Source organism: Rhinopithecus bieti, unplaced genomic scaffold (genome assembly GCF_001698545.2).
Source record: "Rhinopithecus bieti isolate Rb0 unplaced genomic scaffold, ASM169854v2 scaffold_495, whole genome shotgun sequence".
In the NCBI taxonomy this organism is placed as follows: Eukaryota; Metazoa; Chordata; class Mammalia; order Primates; family Cercopithecidae; genus Rhinopithecus; species Rhinopithecus bieti.
In genome coordinates, this window is record NW_016803120.1 from 39,177 (window position 1) to 50,649 (window position 11,473).

The 11,473-nt window shown below is 44.9% G+C and overlaps 1 protein-coding gene across 1 annotated transcript in view; it reads left to right on the top strand.

Annotated features, from left to right (window-relative positions):
- The first annotated feature begins 143 nt into the window (after positions 1–143).
- Positions 144–11,473, top strand: part of TP53BP1 (tumor protein p53 binding protein 1) — a 110,507-nt gene continuing 99,177 nt past the window's right edge. The window contains exon 1 of the transcript XR_001882274.1: positions 144–589. The gene's annotated coding sequence lies outside the window, so the exon portion shown is untranslated. The remainder of the gene's footprint in view (positions 590–11,473) is intronic.

The window sequence follows — 11,473 nt, forward strand, 5'->3', positions numbered from 1 at the left end:
CGGCAGCGTCCGCTGCAGGGAGAGTGCGCGCTGTTCTTAAAGGCTGGCGGCAGGTGCCGTTCATTGGCTGCTGCCTGTCAGGGGGCGGGGCACAGGCGCCGCAGGGGCGGGCCAGGGCCGGAGATGGAAGCTCCTGCTCTGCGGTCTCGCCAGGCACGAGGGTGGTGGCCGCCTCCTCCTTCCCATCACGTCCTCCCCAGTACCCCCAGGAGCTTCCACTTGGACTTGAACGGGGGTGGGGTCTCTGGGGAACCCACTGGAAGGGCGAGGCGGTTGCCTCGGCGCCGGAAGAAGCTTCTAGTTAAGATGTGTCCCTGATAAGTATTGTCTGGCAATTCCGCAGCCTCGCCCGAACTGAGGGGAGCCATCTTGTCCCTCTCTGTCTTAGAGTTTGTATCGTTGCCTCCATCTGTGTCTGTGTGTCTGTATTACCGTTGTTTGGCGTTTCTGTTTTTTGTCACTTCCTGCCTGGGTCCTGCCCGAGGTCTCCATCCTCGGCTTCCCTGTCCTTGCCCCAGGCCCTGGGAGTGCTCTGGGAGGCTGCGCAGTTTTGGAGGGGACAGAATGACCTTCCGGCCTTGAGTCCCTGGTGAGTTGTTATTCTGAAGATAGCAGTTGGCTGGCTACTCTCCATCTCTGCTGAGTGCAGGACGCGAGTGCGATGAGCTCAGACTGCAGCAAGGGGGATTTGAGTAAAACCTAGGAAAGACCTTTCCATCTTCAAGTGATGTGACAGTGAGACGGGTCTCCCTCAGGAGATTGTTGTATTACTTCCCCCCTCCCCGCTCCCGGGAGTTCTTAAAACAGAAGGGGCAATGTTTGCCCCAAAGAAGAGGTTGACAGTTCTAAGATCAAAACCAGAGAGGTTGGGAAAGGACTGAGGAGGCCTTGCACTGTTTTATGACTGACTGGAACATCTTTGTAAAAATGTGCTGTTAGTCTAGCCTCTCCCGTTCCTCAGTGTACCTCTACCTCCTCCACATGCCAGTCTCCTTTTACCCAGGATACCGAATCATTCTGTGCATGTATGTATGGGACTGCCTATATTTCACCCTAGAGCTCCAGCAGCACTTGTTTTTTTTTTTTTGGTCCCGTTTGCCTTCGCTTTGGAGATAGTACAGGGAAGAAAGGAGCACAGTACCAGATTCAGCAAGGCTGCCTGGGAGCCACATTTTGATTGGGCAGTGTCTGCATGTTAAATACTTCACAGTGGCTGGGCTCAGTGGCCCACGCCTGTAATCCCAGCACTTTGGGAGGCCAAAGTGGGCGGTTCACTTGAGGTCAGGAGTTCGAGACCAGCCTGGCCAACATGGGGAAACCCCGCCTCTATTAAAAATACAAAAATAAGCTGGGCGTGGTGTTGGACGCCTGTAGTCCCAGCTACTTGGGAGGCTGAGGCAGGAGAATCACTTGAGCCCCGGAGGCGGAGGTTGCAGTAAGCCAAGATGCACCACTGCACTCCAGCCTGGGTGACAGAGTGAGACTCTGTCTCAAAACAAAACAAAACAAAAACTTTACAGCAATCCTGGTCCCTACCAGGGAGCATGTGTTACAGGAAAACAGCCAGTCCACTCTGCAACCAATTTGGACATGGCCCTGAAAATCCTTTTGCAGCAGAAAGGGGAAAAGAAGAGTACTGGCAGAATGTCAGATGGTGGGGATGCCTCACCCTCTAGTCTCATGACTATGACACATGAGACAGTGTTCCGCTGTACCTCTGCCCCACCCCACCCCCCACTATTTGTGGATCTGAATCTGGAAAAGAGCTTGGAGAGATGTACAGGCCTCCTCTTCTGCAATCAGAAAAAGAGTACCATGTGGAGGCAGAGAGCCAGAATAGGTTGTGGGGAGAAGGAGACAGTTTCCATAGCAACTGTAGAGATGAGGCCTCTAACTAGCACAGGGTCTCAGTATAAAGGTCAGCAGTAGTTAACCAAAGATTCTGCTTTCATCAAGTCTGACAAAGAGACTAGACAATAGATCTGAATGGTATAGGGAAGGATCACACACTGATTAGATTAGATGGTAGGGGCAGAAACTCAGCCTTGTGATCTCAGGCCCTGCTAAATTGGGTTTTATTAATTACAGTGCAAATGTAGATTATGGTAGTACTAAAATTGCTTATGTGTGCTGGATGAGTATTTTGCAGGCTCATTGCCAAAGGCTGACAATGTCACTGAAAGATGGGCTATAGGTGTCTGTTAATTATCCTCCTCTTTCCTTGGTTAACAGTATTCCAGCCATTCTACTGGGTGATGATTCCAGTATGATTATGTTGTCAGAATATATATATATATATATATTTAGAGACAGAGTCTTGCTCTATCAGCAAGGCTGGTGTACGGTGGCATGATTGTAGCTCACTGTAACCTCAAACTCCTGCGCTCAAGTGATCCTTGCACCTCAACCTCTGGAGTAGCTAGGACTATAGATGCATGCTATCACACTGGACTAGTTTGTAAAAATTTTTTGTAGAGACAGGGTCTTTGTGTGTTGCACAGGTTGGTCCCAAACTCCTGGCCTCAAGCAATCCTCTTGCCTTGGCCTCCCAAAGGACTGGGATTACAAGTGTGAGCCACTGTGCCCAGCCCAGAATTTTTTTTTTTTTTTTTAAGACGGAGTCTTGCTCTCTTGCCTAGGTTGGAGTGCAGTGGCATGATCTCGGTTCACTGCAACCTCTGCCTCCCGGGTTCAAGCAATTCTTCTGCCTCAGCCTCCTGAGTAGCTGGGACTATAGGCCTGCACCACTATGCCCAGCTAATTTTTGTAGTTTTAGTAGAGATGGGGTTTCACCATATTGGCCAGGCTGGTCTCGAAGTCCTGACCTCATGATCCACCCACCTCAGCCTCCCAAAGTGCTGAAATTACAGGCATGAGCCACTGCGCCTGGTCCAGAAAATATTTTTAAATGTTAAATTGCACATAGCACTGTCCAAAGTGCTCTATAAAGAAAACTGTGGCCAGGAGTGATGGCTCACATCTGTAATCCCAGCTGTTTAGGAAACTGAGGTGGGTGGATCACTTGAGCCCAGAAGTTCAAGACCAGCCTGGGGTACATAATGGAACCCCATCTTTACAAAAAATACAAAAATTAGCCAGGTGTGGTGGTGCATGCCTGTAGTCCCAGCTACTCAGGAGGCTGAGATGGGAGGATCAATTGAGCCCAGGAGGCAGAGGCTGCAGTGGGCCGAGGTCTCGCCGCTGTACTCTAGCCTGGTCAACAGGGCAAGCCTCTATCTCAAACAGAAAAAAAAAAAAGAAAAAAGAAAACTGTGGAGCATTAGCATCTGTGTCCCGGAATTTTATAAGCAAAGACAGAAAATGCTCTGATACATATGCATAAGACATAGAAAGCTGAATAAAAAATTAAATACATATATGAATTATGAAGAATTTAAAAACCTATTTTGAATTTAGGAAGTGTGCTATGGCAGAAGCCTGGTAGTAAAACGATGCTATTCAAAGGCCCTTCCAAGGTTGTTACCAGTGGAGGGTCTTGACTATGAGTTGTCCAGGTTCTTGGCATATTGAACAAAGAATTGGACTAGCCAGGTGCAGTGGCTCACACCTGTAATCCCAACACTTTGGGAGGCTGAGGTGGGTGGATCACCTGAGGTCAGGAGTTTGAGACCAGCCTGGCCAACATGGTGAAACCCCACCTCTACTAAAAATACAGAAATTAGCTGGGCGTGGTGGTGGGCACCTGTAATCCCAGCTACTCGGGAGGCTGAGGCGGGAGAATTGCTTGAATCCAGGAGCTGGAGGTTGCAGTGAGTGGAGATCGTGCCACTCTGCTCCAGCCTGGGTGACAGAGTGAGACTTCGTCTCAAAAAAAAAGAATTGGACAAAATGCACAAACAAACCAATGGAAGACAAAAGCATAGATTTATTGAAGTGAAAGTACACTCTACAGAGTGGGAGTGGGCTCTAGTAAGTGGCTCAAGAGCCCCAGTTGCAAAAATCTTCTGGGGTTTAAGTACCCTTTAGAGGTTTCCTATTAATTACATCCTATGTAAGTGAAGACTTGGCCTGCGACCTCTTGGAGGCTGAAGTGGTAGCTTGGCCCGTGACCAATCAGAGGCTGAAGTGAAGTTACACGCTATGCAAATGAAGACTTGGCTCCCACCAATCAGAGGCTGAAGCGAAGGCTCCCTGTCTCCATACCCTATTCTCCTGCCTCAAGGGGATTATTAGGGACCTGTGATATGCATGATTGTCAGACACAGGTAATAGTGTTTGATGGCTATGGAGCTTCCTGTTTTGTTTCATTTAACTGTTGACCCCCTGGAATGATCAAGTATGATCTTTTGGGAGCTCTCCAATTCTGTAGCTTCTTCCACAGTCTTGTCAAGCAAAATTGGCAGATATAGTGGCACACCAATGCTTTTGAACTATTTGTGATGAAGGGCCCTTGAATTGTCAAAGGTGTCTAAGGATCCACCACTGAAAGAGGAGGTTAGAAGAGATGCAAGAGGAAGGCACTATTATAGGCTCTTTCCTTGGTTATGCACTGGAGTGAGCACAAAGCAAAAGATAGTATAAATCTCAAATGGTTTGAAAAGTATTGGCTAAGTTTAAACCAGTTAGGGAATTTTCTTTTTTTTTTTGAGACGGAGTCTTGCTCTGTCGCCCAGGCTGGAGTGCGGTGGCCAGATCTCGGCTCACTGCAAGCTCCGCCTCCCGGGTTCACGCCATTCTCCTGCCTCAGCCACCCGAGTAGCTGGGACTACAGGCGCCCGCCACCTCGCCCGGCTAGTTTTTTGTATTTTTTTTAGTAGAGACGGGGTTTCACCGTGTTAGCCAGGATGGTCTCGATCTCCTGACCTCGTGATCCGCCCGTCTCGGCCTCCCAAAGTGCTGGGATTACAGGCTTGAGCAGTTAGGGAATTTTCAACCCCCAGGGTTTCATAATGTATAGTGATAAATTATCCAATAGGTAAATTAAGCACACTTTTAACAAAGTGGGAAGGGCATCTCTTAAGTTTTTCTGGAAATAATTTCATATCTGGCATTTAAAATAAAGTATGAAAGTTGTCCTCATTAAAAATCAGAGCTTTGCTTGCAACCAGTTACACTCATATTGAATTATGTGTTCATGGGAGAGAAGAACATCATAATTCTTTCAATGCTTAAAGTCTCCGTAAGATTTAAGACAGCTCTGGCAATTCATAAAGAAAAGATGCTGGCCCTTCTAGCCTGATGAATGTCACTAGTTTTTCTGGGGGTCTGAGCTCATTTGGTAGAACTCCAGCCCTGCTCTTTGGATTGCATGGTTTTATCCACCAAAATATCCAAAGGGAGCTGCATACAGCTCAGATTCCCTCCCTCCACTCAGTTCTGCCTATAAAGCATTCTTACACAGAGAGAGGCGTGTTGGATTACAGAAGTGCTGTGTCAGAGGCTTATCCTTGGCTTTTGGGGGAAATACTATGATCATAATGCATGCCAGCAGCCATAGGGTCACCTCAGCCTGAACAGCTGGTTTGTCTGCAAAGGCATGGAGTAAAATAACCTTTAAAAAGGCACTGAGTAAAATAATATCTAAAAAGGTTGAGATGGGGAAGAAGTCTGCATTTGTTACTATGTCTGGGCCACAGAGGAGGCCCACAATAAATATTTTTGTAATTATTATTTGTTAACATTAAGTAAATGGGCAGAGCAATGGGACTGGGTTTATCTTCCCCCTGCAGAGCATTGCAAAGGACAATGAAGAAATTTCCCCTTTTTCTTCCCTCACTTCCCACGTTCTTTTGTTTAAGAAAGCGATTCCCAAAAGCGAAAAAAGTAATCTATCAATAATACCATCTTTCCTTATCCATTCCATTAGCCTGTGAGATGGAAGGTAGTGTTTGGCTGTGACCTCTGATACCATCTTTTCTTTTAATCTGAGCAAAGCTACCTCTTACTGCGGGGATCTCTAGGGATTTTCTTTGTGGTGGTAGAGATGACGGTGGTAAAGAGGATTGAAACCCAACTATATAACTTAGTTTTTAGTCCGTACCTGTGTGTGAATTATATTTTGCATTTTTTCCCCCAAAGTATTCATAGAATGGAGTTATTTTCTTTCAAGGAATGCTTGGGTTGAAGAAATGTTATTCCCTTTACAATATCACAAAATCACAAATACTTTGTGTCTTCTCATCAGTTCCTTCTTGAAGATCCTTCATAATATGCCCTAACTTCCCTTTCTAACATTACCTCCTGCACATATCCTGTTTTTATTTTTAAAATTTTATTTATTTATTTATTTGAAACAGAGTCTCTCTTTGTCACCCAGACTGGAGTGCAGTGGCACGATCTCAGCTCACTGCAACCTCCGCCTTCCAGGTTCAAGCAATTCCCTTGCCTCACCTTCCCGAGTAGCTGGAATTGCAGGAGTGCATGCACCAACATACCTGGCTAATTTTTTATATTTTTAGTAGAGACAGGGTTTCACTATTTGGCTAGACTGGTCTTGAACTCCTCACCTCAGGTGATCTGCCCGCCTCGGCCTCCCAAAGTACTGGGATTACGGGAGTGAGACACTGCTCCTGGCTGCAAATATCATGTAGTAACCCTTTATTCAGTCAGTCTGAACCACTTGCCTTTTTCTCATTCTTGTATTTTTTGTTTAGGCTGTTCATTTTTCCTTGAATACTCTGTTTTCCTGAATTCTTATCTAAGGATTTATTGATTTACCTTTACCTTATTTGTGGAATAAAGTTTCATCTCTTTCCACAAAGGATTTAAGGGATATGACCGAACTCAAACACAACTGCTTCTGCAAAACTGACTTTCTTACTTACCAACTATGTGAACTTTGGCAACTTGCTTATCTTCTCTGTTTAGTTTCATTATTTCATAAAGCAAAAATGCTTTAGTTTCATTATTATGTTATTATTGTATTATATTAGCATTATTATTATAGTTTATTATTTTTATAAAATTAAAATAACAATAGCACCCCACCTTATAGGGATTATTTTAAGAATTAAGTGGAACAACCTTTTAAATATGCTTAGCACAATGCCTGGAATTCATTCATTCATTTATTCATTCATTCAATAATATTTATGGCCAGGCATGGTAGGTCACACTTATAATCCCAGCACTTTGGGAGGCCAAAGCAGGAGGATCACTTGAGTCAAAAGGATCACTTGAGGTTGCAGTGAGCTGTGATCATGCCACTGCACTCCAGCTTGGGCAACAGAGCAAGACTCCGCCTCAAAAAAAATTTGTTTTAATTTATTGATTGATTTGTAGAGATGGGGTCTTGCTATTTTGCACAGGCTGGTCTTGAACTCCTGGCCTCAAGCAATCCTCCCATCTTGGTCTCCCAAAGCGATGGGATTACAGGCTTTAGCCACCATTCCTGGCCCTCCCGTATACATTAAATTGTCTCTTGATTACCTATAATAACTAATACAATGTAAATGCTATGTAAATAGTTGTATTGTTTGGGAAATAATGACAAGAAAAAAAAGTCTGTGAATGTTCAGTACAGATGCAACCATCCTTTTTTTTCTGAATATTTTCAATTCATGGTTGGTTGAATCCACAGATGCAGAATCCCCATATAGGGAAGGCTGACAATATTTTAAAACATTACAAAGAAGAATCAGGAGAAGGCAGGGCGAGACTTCAGACTAAGATGTAAGCCTGATATCTGTGGAAGGAGAGAGGGAAGGAAGGAGGATTGGAAAGGAAGAACCTTATCCTACTTATCTAAGAAAGTTATCTAAGAAAGTTTTGGCTATGCCAAGGAAGAGTCCTTAAACCAGAGGCACCTGTTAAAGAAATCTTGCATCTTAACAGGAATGGGCCTGCCATTGTATTCCTGCTGTGCTTAACCATTGGCTAGGATCAGCCTGTGGGAAACATGGCCTTAATGCAAATGTGATGGTAGATCTAGAAGGGCAGCAGGTGGAGCCATCATTTAATTATGCTCTCTGTAAGCACGTATCAGTGGTGCATTTTCTCTTCCTTCCTTCCTTCCTTCCTTCCTTCCTTCCTTCCTTCCTTCCTTCCTTCCTTCCTTCCATCCTTCCTTCCTTTCCTTTCTTTCTTTTTCTTTCTTTCTTTCTTTTTTTCTCTCTTTCTTTCTTTCTCTTTCTTTCTTTCTTTTTTCTTCCCTTCCTTCTTCCTTCCTTCCTTCCTCCTTCCTTCCTTCCTTCCTTCCTTCCTTCCTTCTTTTCCTTCCTTTCTTTCCTTTCTTTCCTTTCTTTCCTTCTTTCTTTTTTTTTTTTTGGAAATGGAGTTTTGCTCTTGTTGCCCAGGCTGGAGTGCAGTGGTGTGATCTCGGCTCACTGCAACCTCTGCCTCCCGGATTCAAGCAATTCTCCTGCCTCAGCCTCCCAAGTAGCTGGAATTACAGGCACCGGCCACCACGCCGGCTAATTTTTTTGTATTTTTAGTAGAAACAGGGTTTTGCCATGTTGGCCAGACTGGTCTTGAAATCCTGACCTCAGGTAACGCACCTGCCTCAGGCTCCCAAAGTGTTGGGATTACAGGCATGAGCCAGTGTGCCCAGCCCAGTGGTGCATTTTCATGGTTGCCACAGTACATACTGCATGGATAAGTTTATCTGAAATTCTAGAATGGGCAAGACTAATCTACAGTGACAGAAAGCAGATAAATGATTGCCTAGGGCTGCGAATTGATTGCAAAGGGCACAAGGGAACTTTTCGGGTGATTGAAATGTTCTATATTTGATTGGGGTCATAGCTACACACACCTGCACATGCACGTGCACAAATGGATGCATGTGTATGCATCCATTTATTGAACTCATCAAACTCTACACTTAAAATGGGCCCAATTATGACTGGGCATGTTGCTTATGCCTGTAATCCCAGCACTTTGGGAGGCCAAGGCGGGTGGATTACCTGCAGTCAGGAGTTCAAGACTATCCTGGCCAACATGGTGAAACCTCATCTCTACTAAAAATACAAAAAAAATTAGCTGGGTACAGTGGCATATGCCTGTAATCCCAGCTACTCTTGGGGCTGAGGCAGGAGAATCACTTGAGCCTGGAAGGGGGAGGTTGCAGTGAGCCAAGATTGCACCATTGCACTCCAGCCTAGGCGACAGAGCAAGACTCTGTCTCCAGGAAAAAAAAAAAAAAAAGGGCCCTGACTAAAAAACACAAGATAGGCCGGGCATGGTGGCTCATGCATGTAATCCCAGCACTTTTGGAGGCCAAGATGGGCAGATTGCTTGAGGCCAGGAGTTCAAGACCAGCCTGGCCAACATGACAAAACCTCGTCTCTACTAAAAACACAAAAATTGCCGGGCGCGGTGGCTCAAGCCTGTAATCCCAGCACTTTGGGAGGCCGAGACGGGCGGATCACGAGGTCAGGAGATCGAGACCATCCTGGCTAACACTGTGAAACCCCGTCTCTACTAAAAAATACAAAAAACTAGCCGGGCGAGGTGGCGGGCGCCTGTAGTCCCAGCTACTGGTGAGGCTGAGACAGGAGAATGGCGTAAACCCGGGAGGTGGAGCTTGCAGTGAGCTGAGATCTGGCCACTGCACTCCAGCCCGGGCGACAGAGCAAGACTCCGCCTCAAAAAAAAAAACAAAAAACAAAAAACACAAAAATTAGCTGGGGGTGGTGGTGTGTGCCTGTAATCCCAGCTACTCGGGAGGCTGAGATACAAGAATCGCTTGAACCCAGGAGACAGAGGTTGCAGTGAGCTGAGATTGTGCCATCGCACTCCAACTGGGGTGACAAAGTGAGATTCTTCCTCAAGAAAAAAAACAAACAGCTGGGCACGGTGGCTCACGCCTGTAACACCAACACTTTGGGAGGCCAAGGTGGGTGGATCATGAGGACAGAAGATCGAGACCATTCTGGCTAACATGGTAAAACCCCGTCTCTACTAAAAATTACACACACAAAAATATAGCTGGGTGTGGTGGCGGGCACCTGTAGTCCCAGCTACTTGGGAGGCTGAGGCAGGAGAATGGTGTGAACCCAGGAGGCGGAGCTTGCAGTAAGCCGAGATCGCACTACTGCACTCCAGCCTGGGCGACAGAGCGAGACTCTGTCTCAAAAAAAAAAAAAGAAAAAAACAAGCATGAGATATCATTTCACACTGACAAACCAAATGTTAGTGAGAATGTGGAGCACCTGAAACTCTAATATGTTGTTAGTGGAAGTATAAAATTATACAATAATTTTATTTATTTATTTTTAATTTTTTTAGAGACAGAGTCTCGCTCTGTTGCCCAGGCTGGAGTACAGTGGTGCGATCATAGCTCACTGCAACCTTGAACACCTGGGCTCAAGTGATCTTCCCACCTCAGCCTCCCTAGTAGCTGGTACTACAGGCTGGCGCCACCATGCTTGACTAATTTTTAAAACATATTTTTGTAGAGATAAGGCCTCCCTATATTGCCCAGGCTGGTCTTGAACTTCTGGGTCAAGCGAACCTCCCACCTCAGCCTCCCAAAATGTTGGGATTACAGGCATGAGCTACCGCACGTGGCCTACAGTCATTTTCAAAAACTATTTTTGGCAGTTTCTTATAAAGTGAAAGGAGCACACATCCTATGTCCCAGCAGTTCCACTGCTAGTTATCTACCCAAGATAAATGAAAACAAACATTCACAAAATGAATTGTTTATAAATGTTCATAGCAGTTTTATTTATAATAGTCTAAAACAACCCAAATATGCAGTAATAGGAGAATTAATAAAATAAATTGTGGTACATACAATTGAATGTTGCTGAGCAATGAAAAAGAATGAAGTACTGATGCATGCAGCAATATGCAAAATATTGAGCAAAAGAAGCTGGACACAAAAGACCACATACTGTGTGATTCCATTTATATAAAATAGTATCACAGGCAAAATTAATCTATCATCATAGAAGTTACAATATGAATGCCTTGTGGAATAGGGATTGACTGGAAGGGACCATGAGTGACTCTCTGGAGCGATGAAAATGTTCTGTATATTGATTGATATGTAGGTTTCATGGCTGCATACATTGGTCAGAGCTCATCAAATTATTGGCCAAGCGCAGTGGCCTATGCCTGTGATCCCAGCATTTTGGGAGGTCAAGGTGGGAGGATTGCTTGAGCCCAAAAGTTCAAGACATGCCTGGGCAACATAGTGAAACCCCATCTCTACAAAAGAAAGAAAAATTAGCCAGGTGTGGTGGTGCATGCCTGTAGTTCCAGCCCCAAGGAGACAGCTGGGAGGATCACTTCAGCCCAGGAGCTGAGCCCAGGAGTTCAAGGCTGTGGTGAGCTATGACCGAGCCATTGCACTCTAGCCTGGGCCACAGAGCAAGACCCTGTCTCTTAAAAAAAAAAAAAATTACACAATTAAGAGCTATGGATTTCACTGTATTTAAATTTTACCTCAATAAAAAAATCAGTCACTAAAAATAAAAAACAAAATGAAAGACACAAGCCTAACTATTGAATTGGTAGTATTGTTTTAAATTATTTTAAAATACAGTAATTTAACTTTATATATATA